Source organism: Rhinoraja longicauda, chromosome 23, assembly GCF_053455715.1.
Source record: "Rhinoraja longicauda isolate Sanriku21f chromosome 23, sRhiLon1.1, whole genome shotgun sequence".
NCBI classification, from domain to species: domain Eukaryota; kingdom Metazoa; phylum Chordata; class Chondrichthyes; order Rajiformes; family Arhynchobatidae; genus Rhinoraja; species Rhinoraja longicauda.
This window is the reverse complement of record NC_135975.1, coordinates 12,127,611-12,145,074: the sequence shown is the minus strand read 5'-3', so window position 1 is coordinate 12,145,074 and position 17,464 is coordinate 12,127,611.

The window sequence follows — 17,464 nt, the reverse complement described above, 5'->3', positions numbered from 1 at the left end:
CACCTGCAATCTTTTCTAAATCCCAGAAAGTTTAGTCTAATTTTCTTCCAACTCTCTTCAATGGAGACTTCCCCCATTCTAAACATCCATCGGGTAAATCAATGCTGCACAGACTCCAAGGCAAATATTTCCTGCCTTAGGTACGGAGATCAAAACACCCCCCTCGAAACTCCAAAAGTGCTCTCACTGAAACACTGTGGAATATCAGCAAAACATCTTTGTTTTTGTCCGCAAACCCCTCACAATAACAGGCATGGTGCTATTTGACTTCATAATTGCTTGTTCCAGCTGCAGATTGACTTTCTGCATCTGGTGAACCAACACGCCTGGATCTCTCCACACAACAACACTTACTGGCTTCTCACCACGTGAAATGTTCTGTCTTGCTATTTCTCCCATCAAACCACTCATTATCCTACAGTACGCTCCAAGTAGAACATTTACACAACCATTGTAACCTAATTCAGGAGACTTGTCTGTGACCACAACAATCACTGTGGGTGCAGGACTATTGGTCACATGGAGATGATTTATGATATAAGTTGCATCCAATACAAAGAAACAACACATAGCAAAGTTGACAGTCACAGTCTGTTCCTTGAAACCTCAGAGCCTCACCCTCTGAATGACCGTCATGACTGCCACCATCACTTAGAAATGTTTCCTGAACCACGGTCACTCAGAGTGCGAGTCTCTGAGGTTTCAAGGAACAGACTGTGACTGTCATCTTTGCTATGTGTTGTCTCTTTGTATTGGATGCAACTTATGTCATAAATCTTCTCCATGTAACCCACCATCAGTCACATCCTGCTGTCTCCACCCCTTTACTCTTTCCATCGAGACCATTCTCTCCACAACGTCACCCATTCCATCTCTCCAGAGATGCTGCCTGACCCGCTGAGGACATTTTGTGTCTACCCTCCACAAATCCTTGGGTCACTTAACTCTCCCCACACAACCTGCCTCCTCCCCAGGTACGTTTCCTTGAAATTGCATGTGATGCACTGAGGACATTTCCACCCAGTTTAGTGGCAGCCCACTCCCCACCCTGAAGATTCCCTCCCTCCACCACAAGCAAACCATGGCTATTGTGTGCGCCATCCGCAAAATGGACTCGGTGGAGTAAACGATGAGAAACTGTTTCTGGTGCCTGTGGTCACAGAGACTACAGGGGGGCAATGTTGTGGAAATCTGGGACCTTCACAAACTTCTCGATGTGTGGACATCATTGTTTAATGAATCAGAGGTGAGGTGACACTCAGCGAGTGTCTCCCAGCTAGTTGAGGTGATGAGGTAACAAATGCTGCTGCACATCGCTCCGTGTTTTCTAGTTACCGAGCTCTCTGCCAGGCAGCAGGAGCATGGAGTAGAGGAGCAACACCTGTCCCTGTAACTCCTCCCTCAACTCTGTCCAGCGTCCCCAACAGGTCTTTCAGGTGAGGCAGAGATTCACTTGCACCTCCTCCAACCTCATCTACTATCCATTGTTCAAGTTGTCACTCCTATACATCGACGCGACCAAGTGTAGACTGGGCAATCGTCTCGCTGAACACCTTCGCTCAGTCTGCCCTGACCTACCTGATCTCCTGGTTGCCAAACATTATATTCTCCTTCCCATTCCCACACTGACCTTTCTTTACTAGGCCTCCTCGATTGTCAGAGTGAGGCCAAAAGCAAATTGGAGGAACAGCATTCCATATTTCGCTTGAGCAGCTTACAACTCAATGGTATGATATTGATTTCTCTAACTTCAAGTAACTCTTGAATTGCCTCTTTCTCCATCCCTTCCCCACCCAAGTCGTACCAGCTTTAAAGTCATCTTGTTGAGTCTCATTGTCTGTACTCGCTCTCGCCTAGCACACAGCCAACTTACGTTTTTGCATATGTTTCATTTATTTGTTCTATATTTCTCCACATCACCACCTATACCTCTAGTTTCCCTTTCCCCTGATTCTCAGTCTGAAGAAGGGTCTTGACCCGAAACATCACCTATTCCTTTTCTCCAGATTTACTGTCTGACCCGCTGAGGTACTCCAGCTTTTGGTGTCTATCTCTGGTGCATCATCAATTCATTTCCCCTGTAGCATGGATATTCTTCTAGAGGTCAGGAGCCCAGATCTGTGAACAAAATTACAGGGACAGCCTCCACTGAACCCAATGTATCTGCAGTAAGATGTCTTTACTCATCCACAAAACCCTCTGACATTAAAGGTGAACAGCTTTGCGTTAATGGTACAGGAGGAGTGAGTCCTGGGGAGTGAAAGAGGCAGAGGAAGGTTGGGGTTACGAATGATTTGATAATTAGATTTACACACTTTGAAATGTAATGAGTTGCTTTGTCCACTCAGGTCACGTCTCACTAACTTGATTGAGCTTCTTATGGGGAAGACAAGGCTGATTGATGAGGGTAGAGCAGTGGATGCTGTATTTATGGACTTTATCCTTATCGTATCTCCGTCTGCACTGCGGCCTAACATTATGGAGCTGGCGGCCTCTTCCTGGGGATCGACCTTGGGAGCTCCAACCGCGAGAGGGCCTGCGGACTCCAACCTTAGGAGCCTGCGGACTTTGTGGAGCTCGCGGTCCCTGGTTCAGGACTGGCTTGGGAGCTCCAATCCAGAGGAGCTTCGACCGCCCCGATCAAGGAAGCATCGATCGCCCCGACGTGGGAGCTTCGATCGCCGGCTACAGGAGTTTCAATCACCTCGACTGCAGATGGTTCAACTCCCCCAACAGCGGGAGAAAAAGGAGGAAAAAAGATACGACTTTATTGCCTTACATCACAGAGGAATGTGGAGAAGCTGCAGTGATGGATATTTATGTTAAGTATTAATGTGGTTGCGTGTTTTGTTGATTTTGTGGTATGACTGTATGGCAAATCAAATTCCTCATGTGATTTACATACCTGTTTTGTTTTCATACTTGGCTAATAAAATCAATTACAATTATTACAATAACAATTTGATAAAGTCTCCTTATGGTCAACTGACCCAGTAGATGAAGATGCCTGAGATCCATTGACTTGGTGGTCAAATAGATGGAGCGGTAAAGAAGGCATATTTTATGCTTACTTTCACTGGTCTGGGCTTTGAGTATAAGAATCAGGAAGTCATATTGCACCTTTATAAACCATTGGCTAGGCTGCAATTTGGAGTAATGCATGCAGTTGCAGTTGCAGTTGCCCCATTAAAGGAAGGATGTGGAGGCTTTGGAGTGGGAACAGCAGAGGTTTACCAGAATGCTGCCTGGATGTCTCCACATTATGCTTTCAGGTCAGGCTGACGTGGAGACATTTCTTCATCATTGGCAGGTTTAAATCGTGGAACACCCTCCCCAACACCATGGGAATATCTTCACAAGGAGAATGCAACGTCCAAGGCAATCTCTCCCCCCCTCCCCCACCTGGTTCAGTGAAACAAGGGATGGACAACAAATGCTGGTCTTGCCAGAGACATTGTCAATAAATAACCAAAAGTAAACCACAACAAAGTCTGAACTGGCCCAGTCATGTTCACCCCTTGGACTACCCAACACAAACCACCGCTTTAAACCGCTGTAACGGGCCCAACTCTCAAAAGCTTTTCAAGGAAAACCAGCCTTGTGGAACTGTACCTCACGGATTGAGAGTCTGCTGGAGTAACTGCAACTTTGTCTCAAGACCCTCACACTCGATCCCTTCATCCCAGCCAGAACTGTGGATTATAAATAATTTGAGTCGCAGCATTGCTTCCTGTGGCATCGCACCAGTCAGTGATTGCCAATCCAGTTGATAGTGGTTCCAGCTGAACCACTCACAGCAATTTCTGGAAGAAGAATATATCTGTGTCCTGCAGGACTGAGAACTCCTTGGCAGATGAACAATGAGGTACCAATAACCCCACAGAATGGGGCTGGTATCTTTGGCAGATCCATGGTGGATGCTGTTTAATCCAGTGTCTGACAGTCTCCAGATACTCACAGATAAGCTGCTCTTCATCCACACAATTAATTGCCAACTTCTTGAACCTGATCCCCCCCCCCCCCCCCCCATTGCAATAAAACCCTCCACAACTTGCCCCCTTGATCATCCCACTCAAATGTCCAACCTGTTCATCTCAAAGGTATTTATTCACAAAATGCTGGAGTAACTCAGAGGGTCAGGCAGCATCTCAGGAGAGAAGGAATTCAGGATGCTGTCTGACCTGTTGAGTTACTCCAGCATTTTGTGAATAAATACCTTCGATTTCTACCAGCATCTGCAGTTATTTTCTTACACAACCTGTTCATCTCAATGGTCATCTCTACTTCAATTCATGCATCGTTCCCTTTATTGCCAGAGTATTCAGAATGGTAATGTGGGGGGAAATGTAATTGAGAACGAGGACAGTTCAATGTTGTTTCGGGGGAAGCTGTCTAATCATATTTACTGTTGATACAAGTTGACCAAGTGAACAACTTCAATCCAAATATATTTTGGATGTTCTGCTGCGAAACCCTTGTTTAATAAAATATTGAAAATTAGTTTGAAGACAGGGTGGTGATGGAGGTATATTATTCTAACTGGAGGTCTGTGACCAGTGGTGTTCTACAGGGACCAGTGTGGACATCAGTTGTTTGTGAATCACATAAACAACATAGATTGATCGATTATTAAGTTTGCCGATGAGATGAAAATGACTTGTGGATATTGAGGAAGATTGTAACGCATGCAGCTGGATAGAGATCAGTTGGAAATATGAGGGGAGGAATGGTGGATGAAAATTTTCTCTTCTCTACTTCATCTGGCTGAAGAACGGACCATACCCATAATGCTGTTGGTCCATCCCCTCCACAGATGCTGTCTGACCTGCTGAGTTACTCCAGCACCTCGTTTATTACTCAGGATTCCATCATCTGCACGCTCTTTTATCTCTGAATAATTCCCTCAATAGGTTGAACCAATTATTTCACCCTGGAGCAGGCAAATGTTATCTTCTGTGTTGATGTGTGGTTATAAACTCTGTGCTCCTGTTAAGGGAAGTTTAACCCAAAGGGGAGAGGTGGTGTTTATTGAGCGGTGCTGGGTTACTATCAGGTAACCAGCAGGAGGTGTCTGGTGGAGACAAATAACAAGAAGGCTTCACTCATGAACAACACACGTGTCTGTCTCCAGCTCTGTGGTTCAAACAAAGGTTATTGCTTAAAGAAAGCGAACAAAAAGTAGAGACACAGTGGAGGAAAAGAGAGAGAATGAGATAACTGAGAGAAAGAGAGATCGAGAGCAATTGGGAGAGAGGGATGATGGAAGAGAGGGAGAACAAGAAATAGAGGATCACATCGAGTGAGAGGCTGAGAGAGAGGGATCGAGTGATAGTGGGAGAGAGAGGGATAGAGGTATAGTGAGAGAGAGAGAGAGAGAAAGGGATAGAGCGTTAGAGGCACAGAGAGAGGGATAGAGGGATAGTGGGAGAGAGAAAGAGAGAGATTGAGAGGGAAATGAAAGTAAAACAGCAAGATAGATATATCAAAAGACAGAGTGAAAGGGATAATGACTGTGAGAGAGAGTGCAGTGTGTTCAGTTGTGCAGTTCATTGTGTTTCTCTGCCTTGGGTTGTCTTTGTGCTGGTTTACCAGCAGGTAACCAGCAGGGGGAGCCTGGAGTCAATGAACAGACGGCTGCATGCAGATGAACAGCACCTTGCTCTTCCTCCTGCTTTGTTTTATTAGTGGTGAAGACTGGTGGAAAGAGAACAAAATGGAGAGGTGGAAAGATGGACACAATAGAAGAGAGGGAGGCAGAGAGATGGCATCTGGAGGAAGAGAGAACTGCAGAGAGCACCAATTGTTTTTGCAGCACCAATGGATTTAGTGGTAAAGGGTAAAGGAATGCACTCAGTGTGATTCAGCAGCTCAGTGGGACACGCTGAGAGTGAAGTGGAAACACACTGGAGGGTTTGAATACTGCAGCTCTGTCTTCACAGGAAGAGAAATAAAATGGCGGCTCAAACACAACAGGCTTTCTCCGCGGTTGGGAGAGTAGAACAAGGCATCATGTCTGCAATGGGGTTTCTTCCCTTGTGCCTGAAACACTGGGAAAAGATTGCAGAATCACAGAGTCATTCTGCATGGAAACAGGCCCTTCGGCCCACCATGTACCTACCGTCATGTTCCCACCTGTTCTATCTAGGGAATCTCATCTTGATATTTCTTAACTGTTCTGACAATCTAAGCCTCCACCTCCACCAGGCAGTGTGTTCCACATTCCTCCCACCCTCTGGGTGAAAATATTTTTTCTCATCAAACAAATTTACTCCCCTCATAATTTCCCCATCTCAATCAGGTCGGCCCTTAGTCTCCTCCACCCCAGTGAAAACAAGCCAGACTATCCGGTCTCCTCATATCTGCAACGCTCTGTCCCAGGCAACATCCTGGTGAATCTGCTCTGCACTCTTGCATTTATGATGAACTGTTGTAAATGCGCGTGTCAGAGATAAATCCACTGTGAAGTACGTTATTTTTCCCCCCATTTAATTTATGCAATGGAACAGTATTTTAAAGGTTGCTGTTGTCGGGAATTTTGAAAATTATAAGGAAGATGAGTTGGTTATAGTTTGTTTAAACCTGGAGCTCACATACTGGGGGCATGATGGGAAAAAGGCCAAGATAGAATGCAGTTAAAATAGCTAAAGATGAAACATTCTGCTGTGAAGCAGGCTTCCTTCTCAGTAGGGGCTTTGTCGTTCTGTCTAGGTTCTTTTCTGTTTCAATCTTGCATTAGAGCTGCTCTTAGTCACTGTATGTAGCAGGCTAGTCCCCCAGAGGTTAACAAGTGACCTCTTTTAAGAGGGGACTCCATTTGGCGAGTCGAATCTGGACACTTATGATATTTACATGTTAGATACACTGGTGAAAGGTTTCTAAATAACAAGAAATCCAAGATTAAAGTTAATTTTGGGGAAAGACAAAAATGAAAGATTACAGAGACCTTGACTAATGATGGTTTATTTCAAAGGCACGAGCAACCATTGCATTATGATGGTATAAAATTCCTGCAGTTACTGTAGGATTTTGAAGCAGCTTGGGCTTGCTCATACTGCTTCCCGATGTACATCGCTAATAAACCAACTTGTTCCATGGACTCACCATTGATCTATGAGTTGTTTTTAATTTTTTTATCTGTGCTTATCTGAATAAATAGGGTACAGGTAAAGTTCAAAATTCCCCCTTGCAGCTGCTTAAAAATTGATGTTGAAATATTTTTGGCTCAAGCAGCAAAGTTCTGGTCAGTGAAGTCAAAAGCAACGCTGATGGTGAAGAATGTGCTGGAATTGTGTTCCCCACTGGCAGGGTGTGAAAGGCAGAGCGCTGACTGATACAGTGGTGTTGTGTTGGACGTTGAAGGACAGCCTGGGTCAGAACTACTACATTAAATCGATCAGGGACGTACAAATGAAGGATGGCCCTTGAAACAAGTGAAGGAGGGCCAAGAAACCAAGTGAGAGACAGAGAGAATGAAGGGGAGGATGAAACCTCCAAAGAGTCGTGTGTCTGAACCAGGAAACATTTGTCACTGAATTCTGGACAATCAGAGTAATGGACCCGGTCAAGCAGTGGCTCAGTGAGGGGAACTGGCACAGAACTGGAGCAGAGGCCAGAATAGATCAGCTGTGACATATGGAATCGCTATGATTTAGATGAAGGGGAATTTCATCGTGTAGAGGGTTGGGAATCTTCTGAATGTTCTACCTCAGAGGACTGTGGAGCTCAGAATGCACACACTGTCATTATTATATTGTGGGACCGTCTCAGTAAATGAAGCTGCCGGAATGTTGTAAAAACCCAACTCTTCAGTGAAGCTCCTTTGGATGGAACCTGCTGGTCATCACTGCTCTCACCTCTGTGTGACTAAACTCTCACCAAAATGTTTGTCCCTTTATCAAACGTCCTCAGAGGTCACCAAGACCCAGGAATATCTCAAAACTTTGCCTCACCAGTTCATCTCCCTGCACAGGTATTGGCAGTAAATTCCATTTTAATCATCCATGCTCATATCACAAGGAACTCCTGCAGTGATGTCCTGGGGCTGGGATGTTGAACCACAGCCATCGATCGTACTTTGTGTGGGGAATGAATCCAACCATTGACGTATTCTCTCTTTGACGATCCTTGTCTCAGAATGACCAGGTCTCCTCGATGCTGCACTCAGTCAAATGCTGCCTTGTTTTCAAGGAGCCTCACTCTGGCCTCACCTCCGGAATGCAGCTCTTTGCTCCGTGTTTGGACCAAGGCTGTGACGTGGTTCAGAGCCGAGTGATCTTGGTGAAACCAACACTGAACGTGGGCAAGTCGATTATTGGAGGGGAAGTGACACTTGCCCGCACTGTGGACAACCCCTGATGATTGGGGGCAGCCTGATTGTCTGCTCATTGGCTGGACTGGATTTATCCAGCGTTATTGTGGGGTCCCATGAATGGGCCAATACCTGGTGAAGACTTTGGAGAGGAAGGGAAGTTTGGAGACAGGGTGGTTGGAAGGAAAGTCAAGGAATGGCTGTTGATTGGAGGGGTGAAGATGCCGGTCTGAAGAAAACTGGTCCTGTGTTTGTCCTCTGGATGTCATCAGTGGTTTTATCAGCACTAAATACTGAACACTCACAATGCTGATAAGTTGAAGACTTTGGCAATGTCCTGGAGTGTTGATGCAGGCTTGAAACCCCAAAACATCGACTATACCTTTACCTCTGCAGATGCTGCCTGACCTGCTTCGTTCTTCCTGCAGCTTTTTATTCATCCTGGAGAATTTGTTCAGAAAACCGTCTCCAAACCCCTCAAAATAACAGACTTTGTGCTATTTGACTTCGCAATTGCTTGTTCCAGCTGCAGATTGACTTTCTGCATCCGGTGAACCAACACGCCTGGACCCTTCCACACACCAACATTTACTGGCTTCTCACTACGTAAAATGTTCTGTCTTGTTATTTCTCCCATCAAACAGCACAACCTCCCATTATCCTACAGTACGCTCCAAGCATAACATTTACACAACCATTGTAATCTAATTCAGGACACTTGTCTGTGACCACAACAATCACTGTGGGTGCAGGACTATTGGTTACATAGAGAAGATTTATGATATAAGTTGCATCCATTACAAATAAACAATCCGGAGCAATGATGACAGTCACAGTCTGTTCCTTGAAACCTCAGAGACTCGCCCTCTGATTGACCGTGGTTCAGGACACTTTTCCTCCCACCATGTCCTGTTCACTGAGCTAGCTGCCTCTATCTGTCATGTGCTTTCTTTGGCCTTACCTGAGCCTCAATATCCCTCATCATCCAGGTTCTCTACTTTTGCCTTCCTTGCGCTTCACTCCAACTGGGATATTCTCATCCTGAGATCATCTGATCTCACGTTGAAAAGCTTCCTACATTACAGACATCCCATTACCTGCTAACAGCCTGGCAAAAACAACCTTTGCAGGTTCCACCAGAGCCCACAGAACTGACGGAGATGCAACTCATCCTTGATGCTGAAGGAACACCCAAGAGCAGAAGGAAGATCTGGGGGACCTGAGTGGAGGAGGCTGAGGGTGGGCGTGATTGAGGTTCAAAATTTATGAGGAGAATTGAACGAGTAGATTGCAAGAATATTTTACTAGTATCAGAGATGTTTAAAACCAGAGGGCATAGATTTAAGGCAGGGGTAGGAGTGGGGGATTAATTATTTACACGCAGAGGGTGTCAGGAATGTGGAATGCCTGAGGGGAGTTACAGGCAGGGACTGGCAGAATGGTTAAGAAATATCAAGATGATCAATGTAATTGTCAAGATCCAACAGGTGGGTACATGACAGCCGGCATGCACATGGAGGGCCAAAGGCACATGGAGGGCCAAAAAGCCTGTTTCCATGCAGAATGACTTGTGACTGTGTGAATCTTTTCCTTGTGCTTCAGGCCCAAGGGAAGAAACCTCACGTTACCTGATGATTGCAAACTGCTCAGCTCCATGCACAACTCTTCCCAAAATAAAGCAGTTCATCCAGCAAAGACATTCCGGCCTGGGCCAATAAATGTCCAGCAGCATTTGTACCACATGATTGTCAGGCAATGGCCACCTCTAAACGTGAGGGTCTACCTGTAACAGCCAATGACATTAATGTCACCAGTTCCCCCACCATTTACAGCTTGGGGGTCACCATTGATCTGACAACGTACTGGACCAGCCGCATTGATTCTGTGTCTGTAAGGGCCGCTCAGAGGCTGGGGATACCTCAGCGAGTGATTCACCTTTGATGCCAAACTCTTCCCATCATCTACAAGTTGTGAGGTCAGGAGCATTGTGGAGTCCCTCTGCTTTCCTGGATGAGTGCAGCTCCAACACTCTGGAATGCATTCAGGATATTGCAGCCCAGTATAGCTGCAGCCCCCTCCCACCCTGAAGATTCCCTCTCTCCACCACAGGCAAACCATGGCTATTGTGAGTGCCATCCACAAAATGGATTCAGTGGAGTAAATGATGAGAAACTGTTTCCGGTGTCCGTGGTCACAGACATTACAGGAAATCAATGTTGTGGAAATCTGGGAACTTCACAAACTTCTCAATGTGTGGAAATGATTGTCTAATAAATCAGAGGTGAGGTGATGAAGTGATCTTCCTCAGCGAGTGTCTCCCAGCTGGCTGAGGTGATGAGGTAACAAATGCTGCTGCACATCGCTCGGTGTTTTCCAGTTACTGAGCTCTCTGCTAGGCAGCAGGAGCATGGACTGGGGGATGGAAATCTGACATCATCGGCACAAGGGGCAGAGGGGACAGGAGGAATCAGGTTTGTTCAGCAAGATGTCATGATCTGAAACTCGGGGACTGAAAGGCTGGTGGAAGCAGAGTCAACAATAACTTTCGAAGGATTTGGCTAAATGTGTGAATGAGACAAATTTCCAGTGGTTCGGGGAAAGAGCAGGAGAATTCGATCACACGATCAAAGGGATGGCACAGACAGGATGGGCAAATGGCCTCCTTCAATGCAGTATCATTGTACCATTCTATGTTTCTACCAGGGGTTGACGATGAAGCTGAAAGTACAATGGGTCCAAGAGACCACGTGCTCTGCCTTTAGAGTGTGACGTGATTGGGGAACAAGAGAAAATCCAGAGAAAGGAAGGGCCATTTGGCCCATCAGTCCCACCCCGCTGGAGATCCTGTGGATTCCTTCCCACATCATGTTCCTGCAGGGATTTCCCTCAGCTGTGTCTGGAAATGCAGCATCAAGCACTCCATTATCAGCCCATCTTTCCATGCTCCTTCAGAGCAGACTTCACTCCAGCTTTCCCGAGTCAGTGATGGAGCGGGACCTTCCACCGTGAAGGGAAATGGAGAGGAAAGAGACCAGAGTGAGCAGAGTGAGTGAGTGATGTGTTCTGTGTCTATAATGTTGTTTTTGAAGTATTTGCCTGATCTTTACATCTTGATTGTTCCTGTTGATAATATTCATTCGATTCTAATATCATAAACACATAATGGGATCATAAATACTTCCTACAGTTTCCATTCCTCAGTGTTGAGATACAGTGCCACATTCTCCAGTCACACTTGGAGCTCACAAGACATTTCTGTGGCTTCCTGTTCACCTTGTGCTAATCTGTCGGTCAGTGATTGGTCCGCATGAGTTTTATGTAGATTGCTGCAGCCAATTGCGTTTGATTCCAATGGTTCCAAAAGCCTCCAAGATGCCAGAACTACAGGTATATAAGATGCAGCAGCATTGGAAACCTCATCCACACAGAGAGCTGGGAGAGAGACAGGTGGGAACGGCAGCATGATATGCCCACCTTCACTCTGAAACTTGACACTAATGATGAATCGTTTTCTTGTGTTTCAGGTTCGAGGAAGGAAACATGATGCTGGTGTGGGTTTTGGTGCTGACCGCACTGCTTGCCAGTGATGTGGCAGGTAAGGTCCATTGATTTCAGGAGGTTTAGAAATATATTGATGTGAGGAATGAATGTACAGGCACTGTGTTGGGACTGTGGGACATGGGAATTTGTGGACATTGGGACTGGTCGGGATGTGGTAGGAAATGTCTCTTGTCTGGGATACTCATCTCACAGCTGCTGAGTTGGAAGGTGAGTTGGAGACTCTCCTCCACATCAGGAGACAGAAATTTTTCCACAGTGACACTTCACAGGAAAACAGAGTTGCAGGAGGAGGGATATGTGACTCTGTCAGGAACCCAGGGGATGCAGAGGAGAAGGTTCTGCAGGCACTGGTCCAGTGCAACGGGTGCAGTGTACTTGCCCACTGTGAGGGTGAGGATGGAGGCTTGAGGGAGGATGGCCAGAGTGCTGGCAATGGTACAGAGGGAGTGAGTCCTGGGGTGGGGAGTGAAAGAGACAGAGAAAGGTTGGAGTTACGTGATTTGATAATCAGACTGACACACTTGAGATGCAAAAACATTGCAGTTGCTGGAATTCTGATTAAATAAAAGTATAATTACAGTCTGTTTAATGTCTCCTCAAATGGCAATACCCGTCCCTGGAATCAATCAGGTGGATCTTCATTTCACTCCCCCTATAGCACGAATATTCTTCTCGAGGTCAGGAGCCCAGATCTGTGAACGATATTCCAGGTGCAGTCTCCACTGGAGCTGATGTATCTGCAGTAAGATGTCTTTACTCTTCCACAAAAACCCTCTGACAAGAAGGTGAACTGCTTTGTGTCAGCAGCTGTCTTGATGCACGTCTCCCGGTCCCTTCATCCAAATCACAGATGTTGTTTGTAAACTGATGGGTCTGATCCCTGCGGCACACTCCAGTATATCCGGTATCTTCATGGTCACCACTCCCCACACCTTGGGATGCAGGTCATTAGTTCCTGAGGATTTATTGCCATTCAGCACCAATATTTCTCCAATAGTTGTGTTTAGCTAACGCTCATTTCTTTCACCTCCTCCTTCTTGCTTCATCTCTTGGCCTCTTCTGTTTATTTGAGTTTTTCGGTGTCTTTTTCAAAATATATATTTATTATTAGATGCCCCTTTCTCTAATGTCAACCTGCAAGGGATTTACATTGATATTGATCATCCGAGTTAACTGGAGTTAGATCGAGGTCTTAGAGATAGCGGAATCAAGGGATACTGTACGGGGAGAAGGCAGGAACGGGGTACTGATTGTGGATGATCAGCCATGATCACATTGAAAGGCCATGCTGGCTTGAAGGGCCGAATGGCCTACTCCCGCACCTCTTGTCTATGTATCTATGTATGTTATCTTTTCTTTTCACTTTCTGTAGAAATACTTATTCAGTTTTTGATTTTCCCTCATCAATCAACTCAATTTCTACTTTTCTTTTCGTTCTGAAAACCTTGGTTTATTTTTGGTGAAATTGTTTTTTATTTTTCGGCTTGATGAAGAATATTTGTTCCCAATTCCCCAGTTTTCTTCTGATCTTTTTGTTTTAACAATAGCTTTGTTTGGGCCACATTTTCTTCTGTATTTTAGTATCTTAAGTGGGTCTCTATCTCCAATAGTTGTGTTTAGCTGATGCCCATTTCTTTCATCTCCTCCTTCTTGCTGCATCTGTTGGCCTCTGTTTATTTGAGATTTTCTGGGGGGGGTTTCTTCCGGAGAGACATCAAAAGAAGTTTTATTTTTTAAATGTCACTGCCATTTGCTTATTCCCCAGAATAATTTATCCTGTCTCAATCTGCAATGGATGCACATAAATATTTAATCAACTTTTTCGTTTTACTTGATGTCCTTTACTTGATATCTATTTTCTTTCTTTACCACACAATTACTCTCAAATTCTACTTAAATTTTCCCAATCAAAACCTTGGTTTATTTATAATTAAATTTATTTTTATCTGTTCAGGTTGCAAAAGAACATTTTGAATTGTTCACAATTCATACATTTTTGCTCTTTTGGAAACAATACAAACCTTTTCTCCTGATCTTTTTGTTTAAACGATGGCCATGGTTGGACCACACTTTCTTCTGTAGTTTATGTTTCTTAAATTGCTGTCTATCTGTTATGAACAGTCGGCTAATTCTTTAATTGCCAACCACTGTATCTCTCCTGTCTTACCTGTGAACGTATTCTCCCAATCATCTGATCTACCAAAGCTGGCCCGTGCCACACAGCTTTGTTGCTTGCTCACCCTAGTTGTAAGGCATTGGTCTTGATTTGAACAAGACCAGTGGGAATTTTAATGTAAAATTTCATCACATTATGACCAATTTACTTGAAAGGCCCATGAAGCACAACATTATTAATTAACCCTTTCTCATTGCACAACACTGGAGCTTTTTTGGTCCCTCAACAGAATGATCTAGAAAGCCATCCGTTATATACACAGTGAAGACATTCTCTACAAATTTAGTTAATTTGTTTTGCCCAATCTGTATAAAATCATAGTCCCTTCTGATTATGCTATTACTCTTCCTAAATGTGCCTCTAATTTCCTGATATGTACCTTGGACTACCAGACCACTAGTGGGTGATCACGGACAAATCCAACCAATGTCTTCTGCCCATTGTCGTTTTTCAGCTCCACCCAAACTGATGCTGTGTCTCCATTTTCTGAACTAAAATCCTTTCTCTCCACTGTCTTTGTCCCATCGTTTATTGTCAGGGCCACCTCTCCTTTTTCATTTTGCCTATCCCTATACCGAGCTTAAACTAGTATTTAATTCCCTAAATTGGTCACGTTGCAAGCACAAGGGAATGACACCCATTGACGTGTTTGTGACATAAATTTGTCCAAGGAAGGTGGACTGAGGGCGGGGATCAGGGGGAGGGGAGATGAGGAAAGAAGAGTGTATAAGAAATTATGTCTGTGATCACAGCGAGTGTGTCAGTGGGTGGTCAAAGTAATTTTCATTTCCTGTAGTGTGAATGTGCATCTGTGTGGCATGTGAAAAACAGAGCCCTCTGCTTGTTGTGGAATAGCTGGGCCTCAATGCACACTAACATGGTTCTCTACAAGTGGTGGTACTGGAGGACAAGGTGGTAAAGAGGATATTTGGCACTCTTGCCCTCAGTGAAGATTAAGGAGTTGGTATTCATGCAACAGCTGTGCAAGATGTTGGTGTAACCCCACCAGGAAACTGCACAGTTCTGGTCCACAATGAAGTTGCCAGGTCTGCTGGGCTTGAGTTATACAAGAGAGGTTTATAAATTCATGAGGGGCAGCGATAGAAGGGGTGGGGAGGGTCAAAAACTGGAGGGCATGTTATTCACAATGAAGGTGCCAGAGGAAGTGGTACAGGGAGGTACAATTACAAAGTTTCAAAGGCACTTGGACAGGTTCATGGACAGTAAAGGTTGAGAGGATAGGGGCCAAATGCAGACAATTAGCACGCTCAGGAAGGCCCTTGGCGAAGGTGAGTTGGCTTAAATCCAAATTCTCTTTAACTGACAGGGATGGGTGATTCATTGGAACAGGAGGAGACTCAGCAAAACATTGAAAAGCGCCACACACACAACGGAGGATGTCATGAGGGCTGGATGTATTATACTCCCACAAGTACCTGTTACCGTTTTTTCTGTCACAGTAGAACATGGGTGAATGCTGAGGTAAGTCCCTGAAACCAATGGTTGGAGACCTGGGGAACATTGCCCTCTGCTGGTTCATTCCCATGAACTCACAGCACAGCCTGTCGTTGAAATGCCTGCGATGAGTCCCTGTGTTCCAGGGTGCGCTTCACTGCAGCCGTGGGCTCCGGTTTCTATCGCTCGGACAAGTGGGGACCCGGGAAATACAGTTCCCCAATTTCCAACATCACTTTGCATTATTTATTTGGATTATTATTTTTTGCATGCATATGAGACGATAAATTTACCGAATTTACACTAATTTACAGCAACAGACAAGCTATTTTGTTTGTTTAAAGGAATTCTGCAAAAACCAACCACATCGTGGACATCTGGCTACTGTGTCCTCGAGTGAACACTACCTATTCCTTAGGAAAGTGATTGCTGCTGTGACCGAGGAGACTCCAAGAACTTGGATTGGCCTGCACGACTTATTGCGGGTAAAGTTAATGATGGCACGTTAGCTTACAGGTCGTCACCACACTGGCCAGACCTGCATTTGTTGTCCTTCCCTGATCATCCACTGCCCTTTTCAGAGGGCAGGTTACAGTCAACACTTTGATGGATCTCTGGTGTCACATCGTTGTTCAGAGATAGAGTTACACATGACGACCAGCAGAGTAACAGGGTGCGGCAGTGTAATGGTTAAGTTACTCTGTGATATCCCGGTGATCCAGGCACACGAGTTTGAATCCCATCCCAGCCACCAGGGAATGATCTGATGATCAGGGAAGGACAATAAATGCAGGTCCGGCCACTGTCACCACGTCCTGTGAACAAATAAAATCCCACATGTTCATGTGTCTGTTTCTGCTCCACATCAGCCTCCTCTCACCCTCCTTCATCTCACACCATCACTGGGACTTTCCTTTCCCCTCATCAGCTCATGGAATCAGCATTATAAAGGGGTCAATACTGTATCAATGTGTCAATATAAAATACACACTGACACAACACGAGAAAATGGAAGCAGGAGTAGGCCACTCGGCCCCTCAAGCCTGCCCTGCCCTTCAATACGATCATGCCTGACCAGTGCCGGCCTCAACATTTTCCTTCATTCTGCCCGATCCTCTCTGCAGTCGGGTTCCGGTTAATCCGTCTCCTGAAACTGAATTAGTTTTGGTCCCAAAATGTGGAAAGGACACGGGGCAAGGCTGGTGTGCAGAGCGATGTCACAGAGCAGCTGAGAAGGAATCTGACAATGAGAATTTACAGATTTGGGGAAATGAAATCGGAATAAATCACATGTATTCTCTAAAACCGAACTGAAGACAGTTAAGGCCAATCCTTACAGGTAAATTATCAATGATCACTGTAATCAATACTTGATGGAACTTCATGGAAGGGATGCTCCTGCGAGATGCCACGTATAAGAACAGGCCCAGTGGCTGCCATAAGAACAGGCCCAGTGGCCCCCATAACAACAGGCCCAGTGGCCCCCACAACAACAGGCCCAGTGGCCCCCATAACAACAGGCCCAGTGGCCCCCATAACAACAGGCCCAGTGGCCCCCATAACAACAGGCCCAGTGGCCCCCATAACAACAGGCCCAGTGGCCCCCATAACAACAGGCCTAGTGGCCCCCATAACAAAAGGTCCAGTGGCCCCCATAACAACAGGCCCAGTGGCCCCCATAACAACAGGCCCAGTGGCCCCCATAACAACAGGACCAGTGGCCCCCATAGCAACAGGCCCAGTGGCCCCCATAACAACAGGCCCAGTGGCCGCTGAGAACAAAGACCCTGTGACCACTGAGAACAAAGACACAGGCCGCTGAGAACAAAGGCTCTGTGGCTGCTGTGAATGAAGACGCACTGAGTCACACACAGGCCCATGTGCGGAGACAGACCTGGTCCACCACTGCGAAGAAGGGCCCACTGGGTCACTGCCTACATGGGGAAGCTCTCACGCCCTGACGA